Source organism: Pelophylax lessonae (assembly GCF_965119305.1).
Source record: "Pelophylax lessonae genome assembly, chromosome: 2".
NCBI lineage: Eukaryota > Metazoa > Chordata > Amphibia > Anura > Ranidae > Pelophylax > Pelophylax lessonae.
The window spans coordinates 8,850,826-8,877,199 of NC_138769.1; positions in this window are offsets into that span (position 1 = coordinate 8,850,826).

The following is a 26,374-nucleotide window of genomic DNA, read 5'->3' on the forward strand; positions in this document are numbered from 1 at the left end:
GTGAATTCGGATCTAAGACAAGTATCGTCATTAAACAGAACAGAGCTTTTAAAGGATAAAATGGCCCCACCCAAGGAGGCTAACAGTAACAATTTTAAATTGGTGTTTGATTTTAACGTTCAACACAGGCAGGTTGAACGTATCATCACCAAACACTGGGATATTTTAAAACAAGACAGAATCCTAGGACCCTATCTCCCGGAGAAACCTGGCTTCATTTATAGAAAAGCACCTATTTTGAAGGACAGGCTGGCACCGGGAGTAATAAACCCTCCTAAACCTAAGAAAAATACGGTTTTCCAGTTCTTGTCAGGGTTTCACGCATGTGGCAATTGTAGTGTTTGCCGGCAGGCGAGAAATAATGTTGAGAAAAGGAAGTCGTTTGTATGCAAAAGTACAGGCAAGCAATACCAGATCAAAGACTTGATAACATGTACCACCGTTGGGGTTGTCTATATGATGGAATGTGGGTGTGGACTCCAATATGTGGGCCATACCTCCAGACCCCTAAACGTTAGAATAGGGGAACACATCACCAATATCAAAAAGGGGGAAGTCTCACATAACGTATCAAAACATTTTAGGGAAGTCCATGACAGGAAACCCCATTCCCTCAAATTTTGGGGGATAGAACATGTTCAACCACATTGGAGAGGAGGAAATTACATCCGCCAACTGAGCAGGAGGGAATCCTTTTGGGTCTACGAGGCCAAAGTTTTGGCACCCAGAGGTCTAAATAAGGATTTTGACCTTAACTGCTTCATTAGTAATAAATTACATTCTATCATGTATTTAGACATCTGAGGCTTTTTGTTTTAATAGAAATGAATTTTAGAACATATATCTTAACTTAATACATTTTTATGTAATTTTATGCACATTTTATGAGCATTTAATATTTTATGATTGTAGCATGTTCTATATATATTTTAGATTGTTTTTATATATCACATGTATTTTTAACTATACTGTCTGGCATTATTTAATTATATTTTAACTATATATAGCACAAGAGAGATGGGGGCGATGACACGCGATCTCCGAGTTTATTAATATAGGTGCATTGCACCACTAACCGAATAAAACTGCCCCAATAGCATCTATTAGCCGGTGACACTGAAGATTATGTGCCTGTATCTTCGGTTCCGGTGTCCAGCGTAGCGCTAGGAACAATGGGAGGAGCAGAGGTCCATCAACCAATCCACCTCTAAGCACACTTATTTAGAGTGAGGCTTGGCACGCATAAGCCACCCCTACCGAGGAAGACGTTGGAGCCATACGCTCGTCGTAACGCGTATAGGGGGGCGGAGCTTGCGTGACCGACGCCGAACATCTCTCTAGTGACACACGTTAGCATTGCCATAACAGCAGGCATGGCGGAGTGCCCTGTATATGTGAGTAAAATTTCATTTACCTCAATAAAGCCTGATTGTTTAAATGGAGAGCACTATATTTTGCCTTTATATCTTGCATCGCATGTCCCGTGTCTTGAGACCTCCGGAAGTGAGAGGCTGGAGTGTCATCCCAGGAGTCAGATATCCTCATTATATGCTTTCGCTGGCCCGTCTGGGTCCTATTTGGAGGTGAGAGGCCAATCTATTAGGTGGAGGGATTTCACAGATTGGTGTTTATTTTTCACAAGATTGAATCTCCTATTCGGACACCTGGACACTGATGCACAATTTATTGGATTTGAGCTCGATCACAGTTTTTATGGACTTTAGACATTGATTATATCATCACTATTTGAGTTATTGGTGCACTTCTGGCGCAGCACGTTTTTTGTACTTATATGATTTATTGTGGGATGTGAACACGTTTGGTGTATGCTGCTGGCTATATATGTTTTACACATTTTTATGCACAGTGATATTTAAGCACTTTTTCAGTATTTAGTTCACGCACAGTGATTCTATTTATTTTGAGTGGTATATCACATATTTAGTTTTGCACTGATAGTTTTTTGTTATATTTTACTTTGAGATAGCCTGTGTTTGGTATCTATGGATACAAAATTCAATGCTGTACAATAATATACCAGTTTCAAGAAGGCAACTGGTAGATATTGGAAGATATGAATTATGTTATAAATCTGTCTATACGGGAGGTTCCTTGGTATGGTCATAAACCTTAGGGGCAGCCCATGGCCACTGTGTTTATTGGTCAGGAGCATCCACCCCCTGTGGTCTCAGAGAAAAAGAGAGAGAAGCAGATGGGGTTAGAGTTCTCATTGTAACATCAAGAAGGAACATCCATCAAGTTTGAGAACCGAACACTGGCTCAGCTTCTGAACTCTGGTAATACTCAGGACATTGAATGCAAGTATCCTTACTTCTCAATTCTATCTTATTTTTCTAAATTATTGAATTATGTCGCTATTTCTTTGAAACACCTTTTTCTGTAAACATTTTATTTGCACCAATTTTAACCTTTTTATTATTAAACTTTATTCTGAAAAGTGTTAATCTTGTCCCTAAGCTCTTAATGCAAACTAATGACGAACCTGTCTCTTGAAGAGTGCTACTGTATAGAATAAATCCTCTGAACATTCCTGTCTGCGGTGCAAGTGCGTGTTACAGATGATTATTCTAAAGTTATAATTGGTATTTCTAAAATTACGAACGTCCGCTGGGCTCATAATGTAGCGGTGGTGGCAGTGAAAGGGTTAATTGCTTAAATTAGCCCGGTGACAATCACTCCTCAGCCTGCTGGCATCTAGATTGTGGTCCCGCAAGCTGGAAAATCTTTGTGCTGGGTGCAGCTGAGAGTGGAATTGTTACGCAAGTGAGGGCAGGGTGTGAGATTGGCTGGTCCTTGGTCACGAGTTAGTGAGAAGGGCAGGGATCTGATACCCGCCACCGTCACAGTAGCTATCACAGTTCTCACTTTTTCCTAGCAGCATGGACCCTTAGTTTGCTAGATCATAAGTTCCTGGGATCAAGGTGAAGCTACAGAATATCCATCAGGGGATCAAAAACAAAAAACCATTGATATGTGAAAGAGGAGATTCCCATGTTTCTGCTGTTGAAACTGAAAGGGATGGTGTGCTATTCAGAGATGGCTGAGCACCGCCATCTAGCGTTCAGTAGTGGAAAGTGCAGTTCAGGCTTAGTAATTTGGTGGAGAATTGACATAGAAGTAGGAATAACTAAAACCATATACAGAAAAAGTATATATAACATATGATTAGAAATATATAATGTATAAAAGTGTTTTTAGTGTCCAAAAAAATTTTGTATACAGGTGCTTCCAGTATCCACAGATAGTGATATCTTAATAACAGTGACTCATAGAAAACAATCTTCTGTGATCCCCACATAAGCAATCCGTGATGTGATCCACTTCACCACCACCAGAAATCAAAAGCCTCTCACCTTACACACTGACCCAAGAATCAACCCAGGTCAGATACAGCTTTACCCCACCAGCGTCACAGGATGGTGTAGAGCATCATCAATAGGACACACATAGAGATTCCCAAAATAAGTTCCACTCTCATCAGAAGCAGATGACGGGCATAAGAGGGAAAAAACAAAGCAGATCTAATGCTCTCCGTATGGGTGAATCAACAGGGAGTTTATTAAAATAAGATACTCACAAACAAACACTTGGATAAGTGCATATATGATAACAGCTCCACACAGCTGAGAGGATGCAGCGTCCGGCAGGATAGGCTTCGCTCCCTATACGCGTTACGTCGTTGCCAATTGGGCACTGACTTCCACAGTAGAGGTGGAGATTGTGCCTCATGGGATGTGTAGTTCTGCAACAGCTGCAGGGCCGTAGTTTGGGAATCTCTATAAGGCCAAGCTGGCCTGCGGCAGTGCCTCCTGATTGGTGGATAGACCGGTCTCCCCATCCCACCAGGAAGAAGGAGAAAGTGAAACCAAAAACACAAGCTTAGTCCAGTATTGAGCTCATTAGTAAGAATGCCCACATCCCCTCCCCCTACAAACGGGGACACAGGAAGCAGGACACACACACATTCAAACTAGAATGACAACACAGAAACAAGACTGTGCCATCTATATGAGCATAAATTCAAATACCATCATCAAAACCAGAGCCTGCCTGGCGCACACTACATCAAATCTCTCAGGCTATCAATCATATATCCAAAATATAAAATATATTTAAAAAAAAAAAATAATATATATATATATATATATATATATATATATATATATAGTTCCCAATTATATCACCATTGACCAAACAACAACAATAAATACTGATTAGTCAGTCATACTAAGGTGATCCATAAAAATCATCATAAACATCATTAATAAAATACATTAAATAGATTGGATAATCCCTTAAAAATATTAGTACACACGTGAAAGTGATTAACACAGTCCCTTACCTGGTCATAAAAACATCATGTAAATAGACTAGACAAAATCATAAAATCAATATTCATGCAATAAAAATATTGCTAAAAATTAATAAAAAGTGTACACAAGGGGCAATGGTCTGGTTCCCACCCAAGCACGCCTCCATCCCAAAATACATATGAACACAGAGAATTGGCCCACGGGACTTTATATGAGGTGAGTGCTAGTGGCTGGAGAAAGATTAGATACCATAATAAATATGTAAAGCAATATAGTTTATTACATTTGTATAAACAAGTGTTACGAAATAATGATGACATGTAAAAATATCACATAGCATAGCTCGATGGCCGTAATAGCATAGTGTATACAACATGCACAACATTCAAACACATATTAAAGATAGGTGTCCTGGTGTAGTCACTTGGTTTCAAAAATGTACTGAATAAAGTATTAGAGTTCCATGGTGGTGGATTGTAATACACAAGGATCTGACGCGTTTCGGGAGCTACAACTCCCTTCTTCAGAGATCAATGTAATGAGTGTATCTACAAAAGAAACAATACGTTTGGGTATATATTGAAACTCGTAGAAATTTGATAAAAAATCAAAAAGGTATTTATAATTCAAAAATTCAAAGGGAGTATGAGGTACTCACAAGTTAATGGAACTATATGGAGATTGGATTCTCGTGTGAGGGCAGCGGAACAGAGTCTGACCCGGGAGCTGAAGGGTCCCATGGAGAGCAGCCAGAGGGGGGGGGGGGGAGTATCATGGCAGATGGGTGGTGAAAAAAAGATGGGAAGATGGACCTTCCAAATCTGTACTGTGAGTGAGAGAGTGAGGGAGTTGTAGCTCCCGAAACGCGTCAGATCCTTGTGTATTACAATCCGCCACCATGGAACTCTAATACTTTATTCAGTACATTTTTGAAACCAAGTGACTACACCAGGACACCTATCTTTAATATGTGTTTGAATGTTGTGCATGTTGTATACACTATGCTATTACGGCCATCGAGCTATGCTATGTGATATTTTTACATGTCATCATTATTTCGTAACACTTGTTTATACAAATGTAATAAACTATATTGCTTTACATATTTATTATGGTATCTAATCTTTCTCCAGCCACTAGCACTCACCTCATATAAAGTCCCGTGGGCCAATTCTCTGTGTTCAAAATTAATAAAAATGGCAAAAATTGACAAAAATGATGAAAAAAGTGATGAAAAAAAAACCCAGCAGGGAGTCATTGCGTTGCTTATCGCTTATAAAGCAATTAAGGTCAAAATCGACGCTAAGACCTCTGGGAGAGAGAACCTTCATATCAAAATCCAAAAGGATTCTCTCCTGCTCAGTTGGCGAATGTAATTGCCACCCCGCCAATGCTTTTTCACCACTTCAATCCCCCAAAACTGTAATGAGTTCCGGTTTCCTGTCATGGACCTCTTTAAGATGTCTAGAAACATTATGTGAGACTGATCCTTTTTAAATGTTCTTAATGTGCTCAGCTACTCTCACACCCAAGCATCTTGAGGTGCGTCCTAAATATTGGAGCCTGCAACCGCACTCCAACATATATAGACGACCCCTACAGTGGAGCACGTGATCAAATCCTTGATCGTGTACTCCCTGCCAGTACTAGACGCAACAAAGGTCTTTCTCTTCTTCCTATTAAATTTCACATGACGGCAGACCCCACATCTCCCACAGGCATGGAATCCAGATAGGAAATTGAATAAAGTATTCTTTTTCACTATCGGAGGATCAATCACACCCGGGGCTAGCCTTGTCTTTCAAGATCGGGGCCTTCCTATACACGAACATAGGTCGTTGGGGAAGGTGTGGGCCTAAAATCTTCTCATGTCTAAGAATCCCCCAATGCTTTTTGATTATATGCTCTACTTGTTTGTATTGGATATTAAAGTCAAAAATCATTTTGACTTTAATCAGCTGTCCCTTAGGGATATTCAAAAGCCAATTTTGATGATGACAGCTGTCTATGGGCTGATAGGAATTTCTATCAGTGGGTCCCTCAGGTGAGGTTTTTTAGGGAACCCCAGTGCCCCATGGGGTTACGGGAGATTCACTGGAAATCCATCTGTTAGGTTTATAAGGACTCCGACAGCATTATTAAAGGGGGACTCTGATGGCATTATTAAAGGGGGACTCCGACGGCATTATTAAAGGGGGACTCCCATGGCATTATTAAAGGGGGACTCCGAAGGCATATTAAAGGGGGACGCCGACCGCATTTTTAAAGGGGGACTCCGACGGCATTATTAAGGGGGACTCAGACAACATTATTAAGGGGGACACCGACGGCATTATTAAGGGGGACTCCGACTGCATTATTAAGGGGGACTCCGACCGCATTATTAAGGTGGACTCCTACCGCATTTTTAAAGGGGACTCCGACCACATTATTAAGGGGGACTCTGACCACATTATTAAGGGGGACTCTGACCACATTATTAAGGGGGACTCTGACGGCATTATTAAGGGGGACTCTGACAGCATAATTAAGGGGGACTCCGACTGCATTATTAAAGGGGGACTCCGACCGCATTTTTAAAGGGGGACTCCGACGGCATTATTAAGGGGGACTCTGATGGCATTATTAAGGGGGACTCCGACGGCATTATTAAGGGGGACTCCGACGGCATTATTAAGGGGGACTCCGACCGCATTATTAAGGGGGACACCGACGGCATTATTAAGGGGGACTCCGACGGCATTATTAAGGGGGACTCCGACGGCATTATTAAAGGGGACTCCTACCGCATTTTTAAAGGGGACTCCGACCACATTATTAAGGGGGACTCTGACCACATTATTAAGGGGGACTCTGACGGCATTATTAAGGGGGACTCCGACCACATTATTAAAGGGGGACTCTGACCGCATTATTAAAGGGGGACTCTGACCAGGGACACTTTAATCGGGGCTCATACAAGGGAACTCTGACCCGGACACATAAAGGGACACTGATGTAAGGAGGCACTCCGATGGGGACACTGATGTAAGGAGGCACTCCGATGGGGACACTAATGTAAGGAGGCACTCCGATGGGGACACTGATGTAAGGGAGCACTCCGATGGGGACACTGATGTAAGGAGGCACTCCGATGGGGACACTAATGTAAGGAGGCACTCCGATGGGGACACTGATGTAAGGGAGCACTCCGATGGGGACACTGATGTAAGGGAGCACTCCGATGGGGACACTGATGTAAGGAGGCACTCCGATGGGGACACTGATGTAATGAGGCACTCCGATGGGGACACTGATGTAAGGAGGAACTCCGCTGGGGACACTGATGTAAGGGAGCACTTCGATGGGGACACTGATGTAAGGGAGCACTTCGATGGGGACACTGATGTAAGGAGGAACTCCGATGGGGACACTGATGTAAGGAGGCACTTCGATGGGGACACTGATGTAAGGGAGCACTCTCCAGTGGGGACACTGATGTAAGGAGGCACTCCAATGGGGACACTGATGTAAGGGAGCACTCCTATGGGGACACTGATGTAAGGGAGCACTTTGATGGGGACACTGATGTAAGGGAGCACTCTCCAGTGGGGACACTGATGTAAGGAGGCACTCCGATGGGGACACTGATGTAAGGGAGCACTCCGATGGGGACACTGATGTAAGGAGGCACTCCGATGGGGACACTGATGTAAGGAGGCACTCCCATGGGGACACTAATGTAAGGGAGCATTCCGATGGGGACACTGATGTAAGGAGGCACTCCGATGGGGACACTGATGTAAGGAGGCACTCCGATGGGGACCCTGATGTAAGGAGGCACTCCGATGGGGACACTGATGTAAGGGAGCACTCCGATGGGGACACTGATGTAAGGAGGCACTCCGATGGGACACTGATGTAAGGGAGCACTCCGATGGGGACACTGATGTAAGGAGGTACTCCGATGGGGACACTAATGTAAGGAGGCACTCCGATGGGGACACTAATGTAAGGGAGCACTCTGATGGGGACACTGATGTAAGGAGGCACTCAGATGGGGGCACTGATGTAAGGAGGCACTCCGATGGGGACACTAGATTGGATTGTTAGATTGCTAGAGCAACAGGGACGCAGTGCACAGTGCGTGATGGTCGGACAAGGAGGCTGATGAGGGAGAGACTTAAAGATATTAAAAGGACACTGTATGAGGAAACTTATACTTGGAATTACATGAGGAAACTTATACTTGGCAAACACTTTGACTGTAATTAGTCAAAAAAGCTGTTGCTGTCAGGAAAAGGATAATTTAAACAGAGGAAAAAACCTGTCACAGTCAGCAAAGCAAATCTGCGACTGTAGAAACGCTGTTAAAGGGACATTGCCTGATTGAAATCTACCACTGTAAGTGCATTACTGTAAAGAAAAAAAAAAAAAAACGCAAAACATAGACACGCTATTAAAGGGACATTTATAAGCAAACTGACTTTAGTAGCAAAGTACGCCTACAGAAAATCTGCGAGTGTGATTGCGAAACCTTACAAAAAAAAATGGAAAGTAAAGACACGTTTTGAATAGGACATTTGCAAATAAAAAGACTGCAGACGCAAAACACGCCTGAATTAAATCTGCGACTGTAGGTGCATTACTGTAAAAAAAAAAAACGCAGAACATAGACACGCTATTAAAGGGACATTTATAAGCAAACTGACTTTAATAGCAAAGTACGCCTTACTGGAACAAGTCTGTTTTTACAAATGTTTGACCACATATGTTCTAGCGCCCGTTAATTTAACGGGCTTAATGTCTAGTCATTAATAAAATACATTACATAGATAGGATAATCCCTTAAAAATATTAGTACACACGTGAAAGTGATTAACACAGTCCCTTACCTGGTCATAAAAACATCATGTAAATAGACTAGACGAAATCATAAAATTAATATTCATTCGATATAAATATTGCTAAAAATTAATAAAAATGGCAAAAATTTACAAAAATTATGAAAAAAGTGATGAAAAAAACAGCAGGGGGTCATCGCGTTACTTATCACTTATAAAGCAATTAAGGTCAAAATCGACGCTAAGACCTCTGGGAGAGAGAACCTTCATATCAAAATCCAAAAGGATTCTCTCCTGCTCAGTTGGCGAATGTAATTGCCACCCCGCCAATGCTTTTTCACCACTTCAATCCCCCAAAACTGTAATGAGTCCGGTTTCCTGTCATGGACCTCTTTAAGATGTCTAGAAACATTATGTGAGACTGATCCTTTTTAAATGTTCTTAATGTGCTCAGCTACTCTCACACCCAAGCATCTTGAGGTGCGTCCTATATATTGGAGCCTGCAACCGCACTCCAACATATATAGATGACCCCTACAGTGGAGCACGTGATCAAATCCTTGATCGTGTTCTCCCTGCCAGTACTAGATGCAACAAAGGTCTTTCTCTTCTTCCTATTAAATTTCACATGACGGCAGACCCCACATCTCCCACAGGCATGGAATCCAGATAGGAAATTGAATAAAGTATTCTTTTTCACTATCGGAGGATCAATCACACCCGGGGCTAGCCTTGTCTTTCAAGATCGGGGCCTTCCTATACACGAACATAGGTCGTTGGGGAAGGTGTGGGCCTAAAATCTTATCATGTCTAAGAATCCCCCAATGCTTTTTGATTATATGCTCTACTTGTTTGTATTGGATATTAAAGTCAAAAATCATTTTGACTTTAATCAGCTGTCCCTTAGGGATATTCAAAAGCCAATTTCGATGATGACAGCTGTCTATGGGCTGATAGGAATTTCTATCAGTGGGCTTGAAGAAATTGCTGGTCCCTCAGGTGAAGTTTTTTAGGGAATCCCAGTGCCCCATGGGGTTATGGGGGATTCACTGGAAATCCATCTGGGGGAAACAAAAGAGGAAAGAGAGCAGGAAGACGCATGCAAAAAAAAGAAAAACGCCAATAAGTACTGGCATTTTCAATATCAGCGGCACAACTTTAAGTAAGGTAGAGATTAGGGTTCTTGATAAGGGGCTCAAATTTGCACCTATCAAGAACCTTAATAAGTTTTATACATATGTGAATTTACAGAAATTTATGTGGTCCCTTAATCAGAAAAAATATTTTTTGGCAAAACCTGACAATAGACCCCCTGTTGTGGAGAGGGGCCAGCATTCTAATATGAAGAACAGATCAGTTTTTAATCCGCTCAATAAGGATAACAAGTTTGTTGAGGTTTTCAAGAATTTGGTAGTTGCTGATCTCAAGAACTGAAAAGTAAGGCAGATTTGGGATCCTCAATGGATTAGAAATGGGATAGCAAACTTAGAGAAAAATAAACAGCTCATAATACGCCCAGCAGATATGGGCGGTGGTCTAGTAGTGATGAGTGTCGAGTATTATAAAGAGGAAATGATGAGACAACTCTCAGATAGAAATACCTACAGTCCACTGAACCATAATCTTCTGAATGAATATAAAGCTTTACTGTAAAAATGGATTAAAAAAGGAGTAAATAGAGATATTTTAACCAAAAAGGAAGCTCAATATCTTAATCCAACAGCGTGCAGGACCCCCATTATATATTTTCTCCTGAAAATACATAAGAATTTGGATAGACCACCAGGAAGACCAATCAATCATTAATGGGATTGATTCCCTGGGCTCAAGATTGGGTCAATATATTGACTTCTTTCTGCAACCCCTGGTGACGCGCACTAAAGCGTTTCTGAAAGATACGAGACATGTTATACAGTGTTTACAACAGCTAAAAAACACTGAAACCTGTATCTTAGCCACAGCAGATGTTAGCTCCTTGTACACGATCATAGGGCATGAGGCAGCTATGGGAGCTGTTAAGTGGGTATTACGCTGCTCAGATCTTAAAGAGGAACACTCCAAGTATATTGTGGAATGCCTGAGATTTTGTCTTAACCACAATTACTTTTGGTATTCTGGAGCGAGCGACGTAGAGCTACGTCGGTTTGCCCAGGAGCCGCTGCCTGCTGCATTAAATCTGCCGCGGATGGTCGTAAAGGGGTTAAAAAGACCATATAATCAGATTAAGCTTTTTTATTTAGAAGTGTTTTTTTTTTAAGACACAGAGGAAACACATTCTATTTTTTAAATTGGTTGCTTTTTCCTTTATTTTAAGCTCTGCTAAATAGTTTCCTGTAATCTCTATATTGAATAGACCCTATAATCTGATAAGTAGGTGGAGATTATGTGGAGTGGGCGGAGCTTCAGGGAAGTGGGTGTGGTACGTAAAGTGTCCCTGGAATTTTTTTTTCAAATGTTGGCAACTATGCAAGGTGTCAACATCTCATTATGAGTAAAAGCAAAGAGCTCTCTCAATACCTTTGCAAACCTTATTGTTACAAAAAATACTGATGGCATTGGTTACAGAAGGATTTCTAAACGTCTGAACTAGGGATCGACCGATTATCGGCAAAGCAGACATATCGAGGGTCGATCTGCACTTTCCCGTGATATATCGGAATCGGCCCCGGAGGTTACCAATATTGCCGATAGTTCTGGAAAGTGCTTGTACCGGAGTGATGCCTGCAGCTAGAGGCATCACCCCGGTACCGGCGTCCATAGCCGACGGTCGGCTGTCTTGTAATGACAAACAACGCTGCTAAGAAGGACATCTGTACTCAAAACGCAGGGGGTCCTTGCTGGCCCGAATCTGTCTGGGGAGTGGCCCTTGCACCCAGAGGAGGAGAAATCGCAAATTCACACTGATACTAAGGGTGAATAAACTGATTGCTGAGACAAGCACTGCATTTGATGAATAAACATACTGAAGTTACGGACTATTTAACAGCACAAATCAAAAAGAAGCACCTTATATCTGTCTGGGTACCTTAAGTTTAATTGCACTATTTTTACCTCACCTCACCTACTCACCTCACCCGTCACTGTGACTGGCTCTGCCTCCGCCCGCGTGAACATGAGGTCAGGCCAGGGAGCGCAAAGGGCAGGGAGAGGAGCCTCAGGACGGGAGGAGGAGCAAGTGAGGAGAGAAGTTCTTCTCCAGTTCTCCTTCACGTCATCACACTATGCGGCGCAGCAGCAATGCGATGCCGGCCTGCCCGCATAGATAAAGAGAAGTGGATTGGGAGCCTGGGCTCCCGCCTCAGGCAGAGTGGTGTCACCCTCCTCTGATGGACACCCTGGTGCGGTCCACCCCGCTTGTGACGCCCCTGGCCATGACAACGGCCCTCGCAGCAAAAAAGCCGACCAGCCCACCGGGAATTCTCCCGGTGCTCCCGATTAGCCAATCCGGGCCTGATCAGAAGATTTGTCCAAGAGCCAAGGACCACTTGTGAAGAGCTTCAGAAAGACCTGGAATTAGTGGGTATAATTGTTTCAAAGAAAACATTAAGCAATGCATTCACCCACCATGGCCTGTATGCACGCTCACCATTTAAGACTCCATTGCTGAAGAAAAAGCATGTTGAAGCTCGTTTAAATTTGCTGCACAACATTTAGACAAGCCTGTGAAATACTGGGAGGATATAGTCTGCTCCAATGAGACCAAAATTGAACTCTTTGGATGCCATAATACACACCATGTTTGGAGGTCACACGGCACATCACCCCAAAAACACCCCCCATACCAACAGTGAAGTTTGGAGGTGGGAACATCATGGTGGGGGCGGGGCTGTTTTTCAGCATAGAGCACTGGTAACCTTCATATCATCGAAGAAAGGATGAATGGAAAAATGCAGGGCTTTTTTTCAGCGATAACGCGGGGGAACGCAGTTCCGGCACCTCCAGCACTAACTGTATGTAATGGCAAGGGGTCCAAGGTCTATTGATGCTATCTGCTGGGGGATCTATTGTTGCTGGAGGAGATCTACTTTTGTGGGGAGAGGAGGGGTGTGTACTGTTGCTTAGGAGGTCTATTGTTGTTGGTGGGGATCTACTGTTGCTGATGGGGGGCCTATGTTGCTGGGGGTCAGTTGTTGCTGGGAGGGATCGAGTGATGCTGGCTGCAGGAAAATCTGTTGTTGCTGCAGGGGGTCTATTGTTGCTAGGGGAGGGGGTATTTTGTTGCCAGTGATATATTGTTGCTAGGGGAGGGTTTATTGTTTCTGCCTGCTGGAGAGTCTATTGATGCTGGCTGCAGGGAGATCCTGCTGGGGATCTTTTGTCCAGGTGGTTCATTGTTGCTGAGGGGAGGGGGTCTATTGTTGCTGGGTGCATGTGCTCTAGTTTACTGTTTTTCTTGTTATTATTAACAAATTCCATACAAATTATGTAGTGCCACAATTGTTATATGGTTCTGGATTCTCTAAAAGGAGCAGTACTTGGGAGGTGGAACCAAGGAATGGTGCAGGAGGTGGGAAGGGGGCGGAGACAAGGGGTGACTCGGAAAGGGGAGTTCCTGCACCTATTGTCTGAGAAAAAAAGCCCTGGAAAAATGTATCAAGACATTCTTGATAACAATCTGCCGCCATCTACCAGGATGATGAAGATGAAACGAGGGCGGACATTTCAGCAAGACAATGACCCCAAACACAAAAGCAAGGAAACTCTCCATTGGTTTCAAAGATAGAAAATAATGCTTCTAGAATGGCCCAGCCAATCACCTGACCTGAATCCAATAGAAAATCTATGGAAATAACGAAAGATCAGAGTTCATAGAAGAGGCCTACGGAGCCTTCAAGATTTGGAGACCTCACACCTTCACACCTGAGAAACGCCTGCGACTCGTTTCTGCATACAGGACCCTGCATCTTCAAGCTGTCATTATTACCAACAAAGGATTTTGTTCCAAATATTAAAAACATTTCAGTTAGCGGGTTCAATACTTTTTCCCGACATCATTCCATTTTATTACACAGAACTTCATTTATGAACGTATTTGTTTTGGTGTCTTTGTATGTACGGACTGCATGGGTTGTCCCCAACATCTGGAGAAAATTTCAAAGCTTATTTTAAATGCACATATTTGCCAGCACACCACGGATCATCAATTATGTCCAAATCTTTATTGAAGAATTATCACATCACAACGTTTCGGACCCATGCAGGACCCCTTTTACCCATTATGAGATGTTGACACCTTGGTATTGAGACATCAGGTATATGACGAAGGGGTCCTGCGCAGCTCTGAAATATTGCACTGCCTTCTGTGATGTGATCATTCTTCAATAAAGATTTGGACATAATTAATGATCCGTGGTGTGCTGGCGAATATCTGCATTTGATCTGTGATGTTTCCAGTTCTGCAGCACCTGTTACTCCTAAAGCCAATGGTGCCACTGCTGTGTCTCAGCCAATCAAGAAGGAGAGCTCTGGACGGTGGAGGCACTCGTGGACATTGCTGGATAGAGATGGGGCTCAGGTAAGTATTAGGGGGGCTGAGGGGGGTTGCTGCACACTGAAGGCTTTTTATCTTAATGCATAGAATGCCCCTTCTGCTTTTACAATCACTATAATCTCCTAAAACAGAAAAAAAAAACAGAACAAATTTGAGATGTTCAGAGCTGTGCAGACCCGGAACTCAACTCTTCAGCTTCTACCAGGCAGAGATATATTGGTTATGGGTGTATTTACACATCAGAATTTTAGGCGTATTAAGAAAAGGAAATACAAATCATACAATGCAGAATCTTCTTCCTCTTTTATTATTTTCTACAAATTCTTATTCTTCCTCCACACAGACCAGACACTCCAACTGCAGCAATGTTTTCCCTCCGTGTCCTTCTCCTGTGGGCTCTTCTCTGTCCAGGCAAAGGTATGTAAGAACATTATAAAGAGGTGATAATACAGAATTATTATCAGACAGAGTACTTATAGATACCCCGACTGCAGCAATGTGCCTCCTCTGTGTCCTCCTCCTGTGGGCTCTTCTCTGTCCAGGCAGAGGGATGTAAGAACATTATAAAGAGATAATAATACAGTATTATTATCAGACAGAGTACTTATCATAGATACCCCGACTGCAGCAATGTGCCTCCTCTGTGTCCTCCTCCTGTTGGCCCTTCTCTGTCCAGGCAGAGGGATGTAAGAACATTATAAAAAGGTGATGATAGAGTATTGTAATCTATTTTCCTTTTATTTCACTATTATTACTTTTACTGTTCCATTTTTTGTATAGTATTCTATAACTTGAATCTCACTCCTTTATCATTGATACAAATGTAAATAACTTGGCCATGCTTTGTAGCAGGAATGTAATGTGTCATTATAAACCCGGACATATTATAGAATGAAATGTATCTTTTGCATCTCTATTGTATCTATTTTATACACTGCCCTGCCCTTACACACTGCTCACTGCCCTGTCACTCCCTACTGATCATTGCCTAGCACTGCAATTTTATACAGCTTCCTTCACTGACACTGTAATAGGTGTGCGCACAGAGTGTGTCGGGTGTGCCTGGGCACACCCTAATCACCCCATGTGCATTAGTATTATCCAGGGGCGACACCAGGTGGGTGGTTGGGGATGCCAGTCTCAGTGTAAATGCCCCCATTATATTAAAGGCTAGGTTCAACCTTAGAAACATGTTACACCCGTATATAGGGCGTAACGTAATATGCTCCTAATCAACTGCCTCCCACCACCAAAACCTCCTTCCTGTGACAGAAGGTGGCGTTCATATGTGTTTGAGCTTTGGGGTGCACACCCTAATGCAATAGGATGTGCACACCTATGAACACTGTATACTGCACTGCTTCTATATACTGCCCACTGCACAGCCCCACCATTACACACTGATCACTGCCCTGCACTGTATACTATTCCTAGTACTTTCTCTATGTACTGCTCTGTACTGACCCTACATACTGCACCCCACATCACACACACTACACTGACATCACACCCAGCATGGAGGGGCCCTTGTCTGGTAGAAAGTACTGGGCCCCATCATTTCTAAAGGCGGCCCTGCATTGATTTCAATGAGGTTTGGATTCTACATCTGAATTATTGATATGTTCATCGGAACCTCCGTAATCTAAACCCAACTGTGTTCATATCATCAATACTTGTATGGTAATCTGCTATGACTAAGGCCAGGATTGGGTGATAGGTGTAAGTGTGATCCCCATTCTTTATCCCCGGTGTGACCAATAAAGACTCTTGAAGTGGATGTCTTGGATAGTGTTGGATTTTTTATTCATTAGTCTCATGGGATTCCAGATGGTTCTCCATCAATGTGTGTTATATGAGGGGGGAGGGGAGCGTACACTGTGACCTGACTGGGATCTGTATTCTGTCTGTGCAGGAAATGGTGTTCAGGAGGAAATATTCCCCCGGCCGGGATCTGACCTTCTCCTCCCCATCAGACATCATCTCATCCTCAGCCATACAGATACATCGATGTGTGACCGGGTTGAATGGAAATATAGACACCCAACCAGAGCCAATGAATACAGAATATTTAAACACAGGGGATGTACACTGAGTAAATATGAGGACAAACTCTTCTCCAATACAAGGATATCAGAGAATGGAAGTCTGATCATATACAATGTGACTCCGGAGAATGAAGGGATATACAGCGGGATTATATATAATGGTATAAGACACAATATACAGACAGATTATCACTTCGTCCATGTAGAAGGTAAGTCCCATCCAATCCCCACCTCCAGTCCTAGCAGTGTCCTCCCCGCTTCGTGTCTTTATATCCATACATTATATACAGTGCTGGGATTCAAAAATTTTAGTAACCAGTTCTGACTTTCAAGCATGGTATCATTTTTTTTTTATCTAATGTCAGTTAGGGGTCCGATCTGTCCGCCGCAATGTCGCAGTCCCACTAAAAATCTCAGATCACTGCCATTATTAGTAAAAAAATTTAACAAAAATGACATAAATCTTTCCCCTAGTTAGAAGACACAATAACTTTTACGCAAAACAATCAAAATACGCTTATTGGGATTTGTTTCACCAAAAATATGTTGCAGAAAACAAACTGGCCTAAAATTTAGTGCAAAACAAATAAAAATCGCACAGGTGATCAAATACCACCAAAGGAAAGTTCTATTTGTGGGAAAAAAAGGACATTAATTTTATTTGGGTACAGCGTCGCACGACCGCGCAATTGTCAGATAAAGTAAGAATCACAAAAAAATGGCCTGGTCATTAAAGGGGGAATCTTCTGGTCCAGAAGTGGTTAAATTAAAAGCAGGGAGTTATACATCTGTGAGTGGTGGTGGACACAGCAACCTCCCCCCTTCCCCTGTATGGAGAGAGAGAGAGAGAAAGAGGGATGAAGAGAGGGAGGGAGAGGGAGAGAAAGAAAGAGGGATGAAAGGAGGGGGAGAGAGAGAGAGAGAGAGAGAGAGAGAAAGAGAGAGAAAGAAAGAAAGAGGGATGAAGGGAGGGAGAGAGAGAGAGGGAGGGAGAAAGAGGGATGAAGAGAGGGGGAGAGAGAGAGAGAGAAAGAAAGAGGGGAAGAGGGATAAAGGAAGGGAGAGAGAGAGAGAGAGAGAAAGAAAGAAAGAAAGAAAGAAAGAAAGAAAGAAAGAAAGAAAGAAAGAAAGAAAGAAAGAAAGAAAGAAAGAAAGAAAGAGGGATGAAGGGAGGGAGAGAGAGAGAGAGAGAGAAAAAGAGAAAAAGAGAAAGAAAGAGGGATGCAGGGAGGGAGGGAGAGAGAGGAAAATAAAGAGGGAAAGAGGGATAAAGGAAGGGAGAGAGAGAGAAGGATGAGAGAAGGTGGAGGAGAGAAGGAGGAGAGAGAGTGAGAGAAGAAGAGAGAGAGAGAGAGGAGGGGGAGAGAGAGGAGAGGGAGAGAGAGGAGAGGGAGAGAGAGGAGGGGGAGAGAGAGGAGAGGGAGAGAGAGGAGAGGGAGAGAGAGGAGGGGGAGAGAGAGGAGAGGGAGAGAGAGGAGAGGGAGAGAGAGGAGGGGGAGAGAGAGGAGAGGGAGAGAGAGGAGAGGGAGAGAGAGGAGGGGGAGAGAGAGGAGAGGGAGAGACTCACCGACTCATCAGTTTGTGTCTGCTCTGAGGTCTTCTGTCAGGCAGTTTCCCTTCTGCAGCGGCCGCATGGTGAAGATGCAGGGAGGAGGTGGGTGGAGCCAGACCCAGGCACGGAGGACAAGGAAGAGCCTCCTTTGCAGTGACTGTTGGGTCCTCTCCTCCTCTGCACGTCACTGGTTGCTAGATGCCAGTCGGCTGGCCATCCTAACAACCAGTTTACTGCACACAGATACTGCAATACAAATACCGGCGATTGCTGGCAATTACCAAATACAAGCTGTGCCGGTAAATTACCGGCTGGGTGGCAGGCCTGTGACAGATGGACCGGCCCGATCTCTGGCTTGCACCGGTTCGCAGAACTTGTGAAATGTTAGTAACAGGTTCTAAAGAACCGGTGCGAAACCAGCTGAATCCCACCACTGATTATATAGTAGAAGATCTGGGGGAGACGTATGTACAATGTCCTCTGCTTACTGCCCCACCCCCACCATTCCCTGTGGGTTCACATCTGCAGTGCTCAGCCCTCCTGAAGTTGCTTTGACCTGAACTGTGCTGTGCCTTCTGCTCGGGGTCCCCATGTGTTAGATCTGACCATTGATGGCAGTCTGACAGATCCCCAACACACACTGACAATGGAGGGTGGAGTTTCTGCCAACAGCAACCAATCAGGTTTTACCTCTTAGGAAAGAGTGGTTTCTAATAGGAGCTTATGACAGATTTCAGGTTGTCAGTACAAAAATCTACTTTTTCAGTAAATTTTATAAAAAGTCATGTGGTGTTAGCAACCCTAATGGGCGGTCACATGACTGAAGAAAATGGGTGTAATGTTAGTGACCCCCCCTAACATTACACCCATTTTCTTCAGTCATGTGACTGCCCAATAGGGTTACCAACAACACGTGACTTTTTTAAAACGTATTGAAAAATTAGATTTAGTGTTTGGGGGAGACGTGCACACAGACACAATCTATCTCCTCCAGTCTCCAGGAAGATGTCTGCACACCTGTTTATAGGTAAGGATGGGGGAGGGGCATGCTGTGTATATATTGGACCTTATCAATGGAAATGATTGTCTCTCTCAGTTCCAGTATCGGTTCCGGTCCTCCATGTCTCATGTCTCCGGAATGGCAGCACTGAGATCTCCTGCAGGGTGGAGGCGGGGACTAAGCCGAATATCAGTCTATCTGTGATACGAGGATCCCAGGAGAATTATTTTACTTCTGCCAATAACATTACAGCCATTGTGGAGTCACCGGGGCCCTGGGACATCACCTGTTCTGGGAAGAATGGGGTCAGCCGGACGGAGAACAGCAGAACCGGGGTCACCTGTCCAGGTGAGGGGACATCAGAAGTGGATGGAGAAATGTCTGTAGATGACAAAATATGTTTGTCTGCAATGCAGTAAATGAGATTTGTATATATATATATATTTGCTTGCATATATATATATGTATTCTGCTTCTTCCACTGTGTTCTCTACCTTGTGCCTCCTCCTCCGTGTTCCCTCCATTGTGCTTTCTCCACCGTGTTCCCTCCATTGTGCCTCCTCCTCCGTGTTCCCTCCATTGTGCCTCCTCCACTGTGTTCCCTCCATTGTGCCTCCTCCTCCGTGTTCCCTCCATTGTGCCTCCTCCACTGTGTTCCCTCCATTGTGCCTCCTCCTCCGTGTTCCCTCCATTGTGCTTCCTCCACCGTGTTCCCTTCATTGTGCTTCCTTCACCGTGTTCCCTCCATTGTGCCTTCTCCTCCGTGTTCCCTCCATTGTGCCTCCTCCACTGTGTTCCCTCCATTGTGCTTCCTCCACCGTGTTCCCTTCATTGTGCTTCCTCCACCATGTTCCTTTCATTGTGCTTCCTCCACCGTGTTCCCTTCATTGTGCTTCCTCCACGGTGTTCCCTCCATTGTGCCTCCTCCACCGTGTTCTCTCCATTGTGCTTTCTCCACCTTGTTCCCTTCATTGTGCTTCCTCCACCATGTTCCCTTCATTGTGCTTCCTCCACGGTGTTCCCTCCATTGTGCCTCCTCCACCGTGTTCCCTTCATTGTGCTTCCTCCACCATGTTCCCTTCATTGTGCTTCCTCCACCGTGTTCCCTTCATTGTGCTTCCTCCACCGTGTTCCCTTCATTGTGCCTCCTCCACTGTGTTCCCTCCATTGTGCCTCCTCCACTGTGTTCCCTCCATTGTGCCTCCTCCACTGTGTTCCCTCCATTGTGCCTCCTCCACCGTGTTCCCTCCATTGTGCTTTCTCCACCTTGTTCCCTTCATTGTGCTTCCTCCACCATGTTCCCTCCATTGTGCCTCCTCCACTGTGTTCCCTCCATTGTGCCTCCTCCACTGTGTTCCCTCCATTGTGCCTCCTCCACCGTGTTCCCTCCATTGTGCTTTCTCCACCTTGTTCCCTTCATTGTGCTTCCTCCACCATGTTCCCTTCATTGTGCTTCCTCCACGGTGTTCCCTCCATTGTGCCTCCTCCACCGTGTTCCCTTTATTGTGCTTCCTCCACCATGTTCCCTTCATTGTGCTTCCTCCACCGTGTTCCCTTCATTGTGCTTCCTCCACCATGTTCCCTCCATTGTGCCTCCTCCACTGTGTTCCCTCTATTGTGCCTCCTCCACTGTGTTCCCTCCATTGTGCCTCCTCCACCGTGTTCCCTCCATTGTGCTTTCTCCACCTTGTTGCCTTCATTGTGCTTCCTCCACCATGTTCCCTTCATTGTGCTTCCTCCACCTTGTTCCCTTCATTGTGCCTCCTCCACCATGTTCCCTTCATTGTGCTTCCTCCACCGTAAGAAAACTGCTGTGACATGTCGGGCGCATGCGCATACTATGGGTAATAGAAAGTAGGTAAAGTGTGTTAACATTCCTTGTAAAAGCAATAAAAGTGATAAAAAAAAAAAAAGAAACATTTTTGAAAGCTTGCCCACAAAGGTGAAGACGTGTTGGTCCTGCACGCATGCATAAACAGCAATCACACCACACATGTGAGGTATTGCCACGATGGCGTGACGTCACGCACGTAGCTCCGCCCTCACACATCACGCACATGACGTCAAGCCGCCGCATAGATTCGTGGTGTGGCGGCAATGAATGTGAATGCCTTTTCATAGATTGTTTTTATATCGACACTCTAAAACTTGGTAATAAGCGTTCAATAAATATTACACTATGAATTATTCCTTTATTCATGGTGTATGGTGAGTATATAATAATGAGTGGATATCAGCCCAGGAAGTGGAGGATATTGGAAGTCTGTTACAAGTGGAAAGCTATGTGAGACTGGGATTCCAGGAATATCTGACCACCTGTCATAGGAGAGAGAGCGTATATTCTGCCTATAGCCTGGCAGCCATTCCATCTGGTGAGTGTGTATTCTGCTCACTTGGTGGAGGAGATTTTCACGGTATTGCTGGTTTTGTTTAGAGCCCTTACAGTTTATGGTGATACAGAAAATGGATACTTACCTCAAAAGAAGCAAATTCATTTTTTACCTTAATAGGAACTTTTTTGATCTATATACATTGGGATAATTGTTGGTTTTTTCAAGTCTGCCCATTTTCTCCATTCATTTAACCGTTTGCCGACCGCCGCATGACTATTTACAGCGGCGGTCAGCCCCTCACAGGCAAAGTGACTAGGGCTACGTGGCTAGCCTGTGAGGCTCTAGGGAGCGAGCGCGCGCCGCCGGTGGCGCGCTCCTGCTCCCGCGCGGTCACGGACCCCCCCCGTGTGTGTGCCCGGCGGACCCGATGTCCACCGGGCACTTGCGATCGTCCGTTACAGCGGGAGAAAGGCAGGCGGCTGATGTAAACAAAGCCGCCTGTCATTCTCCCCTGTGTAAGAATGGAGATCATACGGTTCTACTATGTAGGACCATTGATCTCTGTTCTTACACCTCAAGCCACAACCAATCACAGTTAGAAGCACGCCCCTAGGGACACACTTAACGCCTCCTTCTCAAATAAAGTTAACTCCTTCCCTGCCAGTGCCATTTTTACAGTAACAGTGCATATTTATAGCACTGATTACTGTAGTAATGTCACTGGTACCCCCAAAAGTGTCAAAAATGTCAGTCAAGGGTCCGATCTGTCCGCCTCAATGTTGCAGTCCTGCAAAAAAAAATTGCAGATCGCCGCCATTACTCGTTAAAAAAAAAACAAAAATGACAAAAATCGTTCCCTTAGTTAGTAAACGCAATAACTTTTGCGCAAACCAATCAAAATACGCTTATTGTGTTTTTATTTTACCAAACATAGGTAGCAGAAAACAAATTGGCCTAAAATGTTAAAAAAATTTGATTTTTACATTTTTTTGGGGGGAATTTCATATAAAAAATGTGAAAAATATTGTTATTTTTGCAAAATTGACGCTCTTTTTTTGTTTATAGCGCATGATCAAAAAATCGCACAGGTGATCAAATACCACCAAAAGAAAGCTCTGTTTGTGGGTAAAAAAGGACGTCAAATTCGTTTAGGTACAGCGTCGCACGACCGCACAATTGTCCATTAAAATCACGCAGTGCCAAATCGCAAAATAGGCCCTGGTCAGGAAGGGGGTAAAATCTTCCGGGGCTTAAGTGGTTAATAGGAACTTTTTTTGATCCATATACATTGGGATATTTGTTTGTTTTTTTTTTTTTAAGTCTGCCCATTTTCTCCATTTATTTATGAAACTCTCTGCCTGTTCCTCGTCTCTACTGCCAAGGTACTCTGTGTTGTTTATGTATTTGGTTCTATTGAACCAGTCTCTAAAGGGCCATACACACTATAAGATTTTCTGAAGACTTTTTCCTTTAGATTTACCAAAACCAGATAATATGAGGTCAAACATAAACACTTTACATTTGTATGCAATCTGTCAGGCTCTTGTACTACATAGAAAAGGTAAATCTGAAGGAAATCTAACCACAAAAGTCGGATAGTGTGTATCCAGCTTAAGGCTGCATCTTGCCATTTTTTTGGTATTGCCCCCTTTGCTACGTTTATCGGGTTTGGGATGATCATGTTTTTATACTTCTTTTGTGGTTTGTCTGTTTTATGAAATAAGCACATCCATGGGTCGTCTGTGATGCTCTCTCCTGTAATTTCCCTGATAAACTGTAGAACCTTCTGCCAGTAATCCCGGATCTTGGGTCAGTCCCATCAGATATGAAACATTCTGCCCTGCGCATTGCAACCTCTCCAACACAATTCCAATTTCTAGATGGCATTTATGTGCCTTTACCAGTGTTATATACCATCTCACAAAGGCATTTGTAATTCATTTCTATGGTATTTCCGTCTATTGTGAAACAATGTACGAATCCCAGTATAGAACTCACTTCATGTTCTTTGAAACTTGATCCTACTTCCTTTTCCCATGTTTCAATGAATGGAGGTTTCCTCGGGCCCGCCATCTTGGTTATCATTTTGTATATCTGGGATATACTATGTTTTGTTTTTGTTAGTGGGTTGCAGAGTTTTTCCAATAGATTCAGGTCCTTCTCGGATCTGATGGGTTGAGGCAGGGATCTCACAAAATGTTTTAACTGAAGATATCTCCATTCATTCAACATTATGTTTCCTCCCCTAGTGTTGAGTTTGTGATATGACCTAATCTTTCCACCTTGTGTTATGTCTTTTAACTGCGTATTTTTTACCCAATTTCCAAATTGTGTCTCATTCCCCGGTGCAAAATATCTTGTGCCTTCTAATGGTATTAAAGGAGAATTATTTTCCCATTTGGCTTGTCTGTAAATCATGTCCCATATTTTATATACAACTCTCGTCAATTCATGTGTATCTTCATCCATTTCCCTATATTTTGATGGAATCCAGATATTCTTGTTTAAGTGTGTTCTACTTAGTGTGGTTTCAGTCTTAACCCATCTTTTATCTGAATTAATAGGGTATAATATGTATTGAACACGTCACCATTTTTCTAGGTAAATATATTTCTAAAGGTGCTATTGACATGAAATTTTCACCACATGTCGGTAACAACCCATGCAATCCGTACATACAAACACACCAAAATAAATAAGTTAAAAAATGAAGTTATGTGCAATAAAATGGAATGACAAAGGGGAAAAGTATTAAACATGCTAACCAAAATTTTTTGAATAATTGGTACAAAATCCTTTGCTGGTAATGGCAGCATCAAGACGCCTCCTGTATGCTTTTTCGTTAGTAATAGAGTCATGTCAATAGCACCTTTATAATGGTGATGTCTTCAATACTTATTTTACCCATTATATATTTTTTATTTATTTATTTATTTATTTATTACACTTTATATTTGGTAATATATACTGTTTATTCTAAGCACTGCAATTTCATATTACTTAATTGTGAGTGTTATTGTTCACTTACTTAAGTGTAAGTGGTAGCGCATAGGACAATCCCTTACCTATGTTTCCTCCACCATGCCCCCTCCACCATGCCCCCTCCACTGCCTTTCCAGTCTCTTTCACATGTCTTCTCTATTGTGTCTTCCCCACCATGTTTCATCCATCATGTTCCCTCCACAGTGTCCCCTTCAACTTCTGCCCTCCATTGTGTTCCCTCCACTGTATCTCCTCTACCATGTCTCCTCCAATGTGTCTCCTCAATCATGTCTCCTCCACCATATCTCCTCCAATGTGTCTCCTCCACTATGTCTCCTCCAATGTATCTCCTCCATCATGTCTCCTTCAGAGTGTCTCCTCCATCATGTGTCCTTCAGAGTGTCTCCTCCACCATGTCTCCTCCAATGTGTCTCCTCCAATGTGTCTTTTTCATCATGTCTCCTTCAGAGTGTCTCCTCCATCAGGTCTCCTTCAGAGTGTCTCCTCCATCATATCTCCTTCAGAGTGTCTCCTCCATCATGTCTCCTTCAGAGTGTCTCCTCCACCATGTCTCCTCCAATGTGTCTCCTCCAATGTGTCTTTTCCATCATGTCTCCTTCAGAGTGTCTCCTCCATCAGGTCTCCTTCAGAGTGTCTCCTCCATCATGTCTCCTTCAGAGTGTCTCCTCCACCATGTCTCCTCCAATGTGTCTTTTCCATCATGTCTCCTTTAGTGTGTCTCTTCCACCATATTCCTCCACTCTGTCTCCTCTGCCATGTTTCCTCCACTGTGTCTCCTCCATCGTGTAACTTTATTGTGTCTCCTCCACCATGTCTCCTGCACCATGTCCCCTCCACAGTGTCCCTTTCCTTTGTCTCCTCCACCATATCCTTTCATATCTATCCCTTGCCAAATTCCATTAACTTGTTTTATCCCACTAAAATTAGCTTTTTTGGTTCTGGGTCATGTTTCCTGGAAAAATGGATTAATTGTATATTTATACACAGTACATATATATACTTTATTCACCTTTGCTTTTCTAATCTTCCCACAATGTGATTTCCCCACCCCAGTCCCCCTCTCTGACATCACTGTGAACTCCTCCTGCCTCCTGGATGGCAGAGCAGTGGCTGAATGTTCGGTGAAAGGTTCAGATCCCCATTATTCCTGGAGTGTGGATGGAAGATCCGTCTCCTCACACAGCCGGGTAACTCTTCCTCCTTCGGTCTCCGTAACCTTCCGATGTGAGGTCACCAATCAGATCAATAATCTAAGTAGATCCATCAACATCTCCTGTCCAGGTGAGTGAGAGAAATGTCTCTAGGCTGAATTTACTACTAAAGATAAGTAGAGATAAGATACCGTAAGAGATACAAAAATTCCAGACACATATATTACAATCCAGGAAAGTGTGTAACATATAACAGAATGCAGGGCTGTCTTTAAGGTAAGGCAAAAGGGGCAGCTGCCCTGGGCCCCATCATTGCCTCATACTTGCTAACTATCCCAGTTCAAATTTATTCTATTGATTTCTGTTGATTTATATTCTTTTATTTTCCTATCTATTCTAATATATTATATTCAAATTCAAATTTATTCTATTTGAAATTTAAATTCAGTTATATTCTTTCTATTTGATTCTTGTCTATGATTTTTTTTCTATTCTATTATAATCTGTTATGTTTTATTCTATTCTTTTCTAATCTATTCTATTTGAAATCAAATTAATTCTATTCAAAATTAAAATTTTGAAAGGAGAGATTGTGTCCCATCATTGAGGTCATTGAGCACCAAAGTTGGTGTCCTTGGGAAG